This window comes from Zea mays, chromosome 5, assembly GCF_902167145.1.
Source record: "Zea mays cultivar B73 chromosome 5, Zm-B73-REFERENCE-NAM-5.0, whole genome shotgun sequence".
In the NCBI taxonomy this organism is placed as follows: domain Eukaryota; kingdom Viridiplantae; phylum Streptophyta; class Magnoliopsida; order Poales; family Poaceae; genus Zea; species Zea mays.
In genome coordinates this window covers 19,661,724-19,668,965 of record NC_050100.1, presented here as the reverse complement: position 1 = coordinate 19,668,965, position 7,242 = coordinate 19,661,724, and the positions used below count along the sequence as shown (strand labels likewise).

The 7,242-nt window shown below is 51.9% G+C and overlaps 2 non-coding genes across 2 annotated transcripts; one reads left to right on the top strand and one right to left on the bottom strand.

The window, feature by feature from the left end:
- Positions 1-5,463: 5,463 nt before the first annotated feature.
- TRNAR-ACG (transfer RNA arginine (anticodon ACG)) lies at positions 5,464-5,536 on the bottom strand. The gene has a single exon. It is a non-coding gene; the product is annotated as a tRNA-Arg (tRNA).
- A 538-nt stretch (positions 5,537-6,074) lies between these two features.
- TRNAR-ACG (transfer RNA arginine (anticodon ACG)) lies at positions 6,075-6,147 on the top strand. The gene has a single exon. It is a non-coding gene; the product is annotated as a tRNA-Arg (tRNA).
- The last annotated feature ends 1,095 nt before the right edge of the window (positions 6,148-7,242 follow it).

The following is a 7,242-nucleotide window of genomic DNA, read 5'->3' as shown; positions in this document are numbered from 1 at the left end:
ATTCGACAGCTACGTCGCTTCTACCCTTAAGATGTTTTCAAGTCATTCATATACCTCGTTTGCACACACAAATAAAGTCTAACCATCAAGGAAGGGTCAGCCTTGCCTCAGCAAAGCCCGACCCTCCCTCGGGGGCTAGAATGGGGCACCCCCTCCGCGTCAAAAATTTCTTCGAAAAAAGTCTTTCTGCTAGAACATCTTTCGTGCTTTTCGACTGCTTCGAAAAGTGGGATCCCAAAAACGACGGAGTACACGTAAGCAGCCAAGGCCGACCGAGCCGAGGGACTCCTACGCCTCCGGGATACGGATACCTCACTCATCACCTTCTGCGATAAGTAACTCACGCTCGGATAAGCGATTCCGCTGGCCGAACAAGTCTTAACACTCGAAAGCTCTTCTACCGAAACAATTTTTCGTGCCTTCTCGACTATGTCGATAACAGAATCCTACAGACGAGTAAGAGCACACGTAAGCGGCAAGGCCGACCGAGCCGAGGGACTCCTACGCCTCCGGGATACGGATACCTCACTCGTCACCTTCCGTGATAAGTAACTCTCGCTCGGACAAACAATTCTGTTACCAACAGATAAGTCCTGATACTCGAAACAAGAAGAGAAGAAACGTGGCTTTACAACACGACAACAGTATGTTTGGGCCTCGGCGGCCGCAAAAATATATGCATACTACAGGCGAGCTGATCCTGCAGGCTCAGACGACGACAGAGGAGGAGCAGCAGCACCCTCGGCGTCACCTCCACCTTCGGCGAAGTCCGACCGAGCCTCGGACGGCAACACGGTCGGAGGATCTCCGCTCCGAAGGACGACGTCAGCACCACGCCCGGGCCACCGCCGCCAGGGTCTCCTCCAGGAACCTGGTTCGAGCAGATGGCTCGGCCGGCCGCCCCGAAGCCTCAGCCAGCTGTCCCCCGAGGACACCAGCCCAACTTGTGGCCTCGACAACTCGACTCCGGCGTCGGTCTCGCCAGTGGACGACCCGGCCAGGCTCCGGCCGACGAAGTCTTCTTTTCGATCCAACTCTGCCTCTGTCCACGTTGACACCACTACCCTCGGCTCCGGCTCATCGCAGAGCGGCCGAGGGTTTCTTTAACTAAGCAAGTGAAGCCTCGAGCGGCAAGGCCGACCGAGCCGAGGGATTCCTACGCCTCCGGGATACGGATACCTCACTCGTCACCTTCCGCACAGAGCAACTCACACTTGGTTAAGCGGTTCAGTTAGCCGACAGGCGGGTCCTAGTGCTCGAAATGAGAAAAAAACATAGCTTCACGCCGAAAATACATACATGTTCAGGCCCCGACAGCCACAATGAACAGACACCGGCACTCAAGGTGCCATTACAAAGAACTCCAGTTCCACCCCCGCAGGTACGAACAACCCCCCGCGTTGGAGGGCCTGCTGGGCGACGAAACCCCAGGTGGCTCACCGCCGCCCGCTCCGGCAGCGGCGACAACGACCTCCGCTCCGAGTGGCCAAACAGCAGCAGCGATGACCTCAGGGCGGACGCTGCTGCGGCGAGCTCCTCGCCCACGTCCCCACTCGAGGGGCGAGGACAAGCTATCAAAGCCAAAGAGCCGGAGGCCCGGAGCGCGGATGGTGGCGGTGATCCCGTCGGCGACGGGGACTTCTTCAGCCGCCACCACCGCAGCACCGACAACGGCAGCCGCCTGCCCACCGGCAGATCCCCACTCGGATCCTCCCGGACGGGCGAACACCGACCTCCACGCGGGGGCGTCGTACCGGAGCAAAGGCAGGACAGCCCAAGAACACGAACGCCGCCCTAGCAGCGCGCAACGTCTTAGGCGGTCCCCCGGTGCGCGCGGCGCGACAGCCGCGCCCCGCCCAGCGGCGTAAGGCGGCACCGGAAGCTGCGCCAGAGCCAGCTGAGCCAGCGAGCACAACGCGCTGAAGCTGACGACGCTCGCCGCCGACCAGCCCCGTGTTGTCGAAGTCCGACCCTCCCGCTAGGCTGGTGAGCGCCCTCTCCCTTGAATGCTGAGGGAGAAGGTGACCCACGAACCCGCGCGGGAGGTAGGGCTCCGGCTCAGTCGGGCCTCCGCCCCAGCCAGGATGATGAAGATCCTTGAAGCTGAGGGTGGGGCAAAGGCCGCAGCCCGGCTCGCTTCTCCCCACCATCGAACTGGTGGTCACCGTCTTGGGTGACCACCGGCGAGGGGATGCAGCCGGGCTGCCCGATGAAAATCCTTGAAGCCGAGCGATGGCTGAAAGGTACCAACTTCCGCGAAGTTGCGTTCCTCCAACGACAGTAAGACGAAAGCGACGCGAGCGCTCCCCATCCGGGGGCTCGGAAGGTGGAAGGGCGCGAGACATGAAGGGGGTGCGAAGACATGGTTGCCATCCAAGGGGGTCACCCTCCTTTTAAAGGCGACTCTCCCCACTTGCGTCCTCAGCCGGCGCGGACTGAGTCTTCTCCAACACGCTCCAGGGTCCTCCCCCTACGACACGGGGGTCGGGTCCCACACGTCATGCAAGATGGCCCAGGACAGAAGAGGCCAAACCGTCGCGCGCGGTGCCCGTAACTTCCCAGTGGTTACAAGCACTCCTCCACTTTCGCCCAGACCAGCGGGTGAAAGGGCGGACCGCCATGCAGGCGACATGCAACTGCACCAAGGGGGCGCACCCTTCCGACTTCGACGCGTCCAGCATGGAGGCCCAGGCCCACATGTCATGTAACCGGCGCGCCGGTTACTACGTGCGAGAAACTGCACCGCCACTCGCGCCAGTACCGCGCCTCCTCGACTGCGGAACCGGTGCCCCGACTCGAGGCGACTCTGCGCATGACCCAACACTGCCAACCGAGCACATCGGCCATGGGTCAGTCAGCCACGGGAGAAGGCGCGACGGTCGATACGGCCAGAAATGGGCCGACAGTAATGGCGGTGGCAGGCGGGCGGAAGCGGCAGTCAAGTCGTCAGCAGGCTCACGTCCCCTCCTAGGACAGCGAGAGAGCCCTCTCCCACGGCGTGAAGACGACGCGCCCGTGTTCCGTTCCTCGAACGGCTCGCGCACGCACAACAGCTGCCCCGTGAACCACTCGTCCCGTCGCATTAACTCTGTGGCAGGACAGGCGGCGCCTTTGGCAGGCGAAGCAGGCGACGCTTCACCTCCGCCATAATGACCGCGTCAAAAAAGGTGTGCCACGTCGTTTGATTTCGTATCCTTTTCCTCTTCCTCTTTCTCTCTCTTACAACAGGGACCGGGAAAGGGGATACTCCGAAAGGGATCCTTCTACGCGAAGGAAACGGGCCCCGAGCCCTCCCTACTGATCAGAGGTTCGAAGGCTGGCCCCTCGGAAGGGTTCAACAGCCGCCTCAGAGCACTTGGGCTCCGCGCCCACTACTGGTCAGAGGTTCGAAGGCTGGCCCCTCGGAAGGGTTCAACGGCCGCCTCAGGCCACTCGGGCTCCGCGCCCACTACTGATCAGGGGTTCGTAGGTTGGCCCCCGAAGGGTTCGACAGCCGCCTCAGACGCAGAGCGAGGGATGACCCTGGGTACGTTCGATACATAACCAAGGCTCGGGCTACGCTCCCAAGGTACCCTAGGACATTTCCGAGACCGACGAGAACGATTTTGTAACGGAATCCCACCAGAGGGAGGCATCGAGCCCTCGGACCCCGTCAAAAGGGGACCGGGTCCGGTAAATCACCCGCAGGTACTTTTGGAGCGCGCCTCCGGGCCACTAGCCGACCCCTAACGAATGGGGCACGGGCGTCCACTCGGATTACCCGTTAGCAACTCACTGGAGACACCATGTTCGGCGCCCTCCGAGGGCAACATGGCGCTTTCCCTCCCTCCTCCTTGCCGAAAGGCGACGCAGGGGCGTATGAAAAAAGCCAAGTCTGTCCTTGACCGTCCTCTCGCTCTGTGCGGAGGCTCGGGGGCTGCTCTCGCGAACCCGGCTCCGGCCAAACCGTTGATAGCGTCAACATACCAGCCCGAGAACTTGGGACTCGGCTAAGCACCCGGGCTACGGCCAGTTCGCATGAGGGAACAACCAGACCGACCAAAGCATTACGAAACGCGCTAAGACCTCGAAGGAGTCAAACCACTCCTCCGAGGCCTCGGGGGCTACACCCGGCGGGTGCACTCGCGCGCACCCACCGGAACAAAATGCAACCGAGAAAGGCCGGTCCCCTTGCAAAAAAGTGCGACAAAAGCCTCCAAGCGAGTATTAACACTCCCTTCGAGGCTCGGGGGCTACTGTCGGGGACCATAATTAGGGGTACTGCAAGCGCACCCGACCTGGGCGCAGGACAACACGAAGGCCGCGGGTTTCCCCTTTTCGCCTGCCTCCTTTTTCCTCCTTCGTGCTCCGTCTCGCGCCGACCCATCTGGGCTGGGACACGCGACGACAATTTACTCGTCGGTCCAGGGACCCCCGGGGTCGAAACGCCGACAAATTTATTTTTGAACTAAACTATGATAAATAAAAAAATAATGAAGAAGTACAATGTTAGACACTTGAGTATTGCTCAGGCTATATAAACTGAAATTGTAGCTTCTTGATGTGAAATCGTGTGTGATGAATTATTAGTTAGTTCACATTGGAACATTCTGTTAGATTTATATTGGCTTAGTTAAGTGATTGCTAGTTTTTAAATGTTGTGCATGCGTAAAAATATGGTTTTTGTATTGATGTAACATGACATGGTAGTAATATTGCACAAATTGATCTTGAGTCAAGTGATGAATTTATTCTCGTACTCGAATATATGTGCAGGTGTTGATTGAGGTCAAACATGCCATAGGTCTAAGGTTGGACCTCAATCATGATCGTTCTCACATAGACTATGCTATCGTGTATGGATGTGGGTATGATTTGAGGGTTTTCTCAACTTACGTGAAGATTTACTCCTAGAAGTCGAGTTTTTAATTATAAATATTTAAAATTTATAGATATATTTTGACTATTAGCTAGCGACGGTGAGAGCTACAGTCTTGTGACTTAGAGCATCTCCATGGGACTTTCTTAAACTCGCTCTCTAAATTATCATTTGATATTTCATTTAAATAAAAATTAACTTTTCACACTCTAACATTTTTTGTGTATAATGCGTCCACTCTAATCTAAAGAGACAATTACACTCTTTATTTTTAGCTAGCAAGAAATCCAAAAATGTATGGTAGCAAAATTTAGAGATCTAACTAAAGAAGATGTTGGATAACATTTATTCCAGTTAATAAGCATAAGCGAGGACATATATACTTTTGCCATAGGAATATAGGATACACTGAAAATGGTCAGCCATTAGAAATTGCAATACGCAAAGCAAAGTGTGTTTGATGTTTTAAATAAAACACAGTAAAGGAAGTAACAAGTCTGCCGCGGAAGGGTCCTTACCATTGCAGAGGAATATCAAATAAAATAAAAACCAAACGGTGCAAAAGTTCGAATCAAATGGGTGCACAAAAAATGCAAATTCAAAAACGACTCCGCTGGGGATCGAACCCAGAATCTCTGGTTCCGTAGACCAGCGCCTTATCCATTGGGCCACGGAGTCAGCTGATGGTAATAGGTATCTACAAGATTACTAAACGTATAGTACGCGTTTGAAATTTAAGAAAGGCTGCATTACCAAAAGTACGATCGACGGCCTCATTTTGCACCTCATCTGTTATCAAAACGGGGAGGGGGGTGGAGGGGATTTTGTCGTTCTATTCAATACCCCTCATCTGTTATCATATCTTCTAGAAATAAGGTTGAAGTTGATTAGTTGAATGCTTTGAGGCCTCATTTTGCACCTTGGGAATCTCGAATTTCTAGAGACAGCCCTACGTTTAAGTCCATTTCATGGCTAGTCAATATAAAACGATTTAAGAAAGATACGTGACTGCAAAAACTACATCCAAGTCCGTGTTGAAAGAAAACTTTGAAATGCAAGCATACGCCAAAATACGATCGACAGTTATGGTCTATTATAAGCCATCTGCATTCTAATTTTGACCATCCTAATCAAGTTCACCATCATATGCTCTCAAATTTCTAAAGACAGCTTTAGTAGTGTTTACATACGCTTGCACATTCAATCACCATCAAATGACTCCGTGGCCCAATGGATAAGGCGCTGGTCTACGGAACCAGAGATTCTGGGTTCGATCCCCAGCGGAGTCGAATGAATAAATTTCTCTTTTTTTTGGATTTGTTGTTTTGATTTGAATCCACTGATCCAGTTCGCATAAAATATGCCGTTTTCTCTGATCCTCTGCAAGTCTGCAGTCAGTTCTTTTTTGGCCCTGAAGCAACGAAGTTCGTTATTTCTTTTTTCAATTCACTGATCCTCTGCAGTCAGTTCGCATAAATTTTGCCGGTTTTTCATTTAAAATTTCATTCGTTGCTCCTCTGCAGTCAGTTCTTTTTTTTTGCTCCAAACCAACAAAGTTCTAGTTACCAGTTCAGATCATGTCATTTTCCTTTTCGCTGTGGCCTGCCGCAGAAGACTAAATCTCGTCCCAACCCGTACCGTTTTCTACATTTGACCGACTGTTTCCGTATTTAGAAAAAATATAGAAACAGGACGGAAACGGGAGAGAGCTTATTCTGTCCGTTTTTGCGGGATCCCGTTTTTGCCCGGATTGAACCCATATTTATTCTGTATTTGACAAATATGGGACGAGTCTAATATGCATTAGTGTATAAACTAAATCCTCGTATTTAAGTGATAAATTATAGCATAATTGGCCATTGTAACCACCAACTCTTTTCAAATGACAAGTGATCTAAAATCTTAAACAACATCGGATGTAGCTAAATATACACATTTAGCAACCAAACAACAATAAAATGATGCATCTCTATATCTATTTGTTTTATGTTATTGTTCTGTCAATCAATCACTAGTCAAACATCAATAACATTTCTATTTGTATTAAATTATGAGTTTCCGTTAGTATTTCCGTTTCCGTCCGTTTTCGCAATTCCATTTATCCCACTTCCGTTTCCGTTCCCGACTATTCCGGACCCGATCCCGTTTTTGATGATAAAATGTGGATACGGAAACGGAGAGGGGTTTTCCGTCTGTTTTCATCCCTACTGTCTTTACTGTGTTTTATTTAAAACATCAAACACACATTACTTTGAATACATATATCCCCACTTCCAATGGCAGACCTAGAGAACCCGGTGGGTTTTTGCTCTATTAGAGCTACTTTGAGAGTCCAAAAACCGGAGTGGATTAGAGGAGTTAAAATCTTCTTATTAAATTTTGTC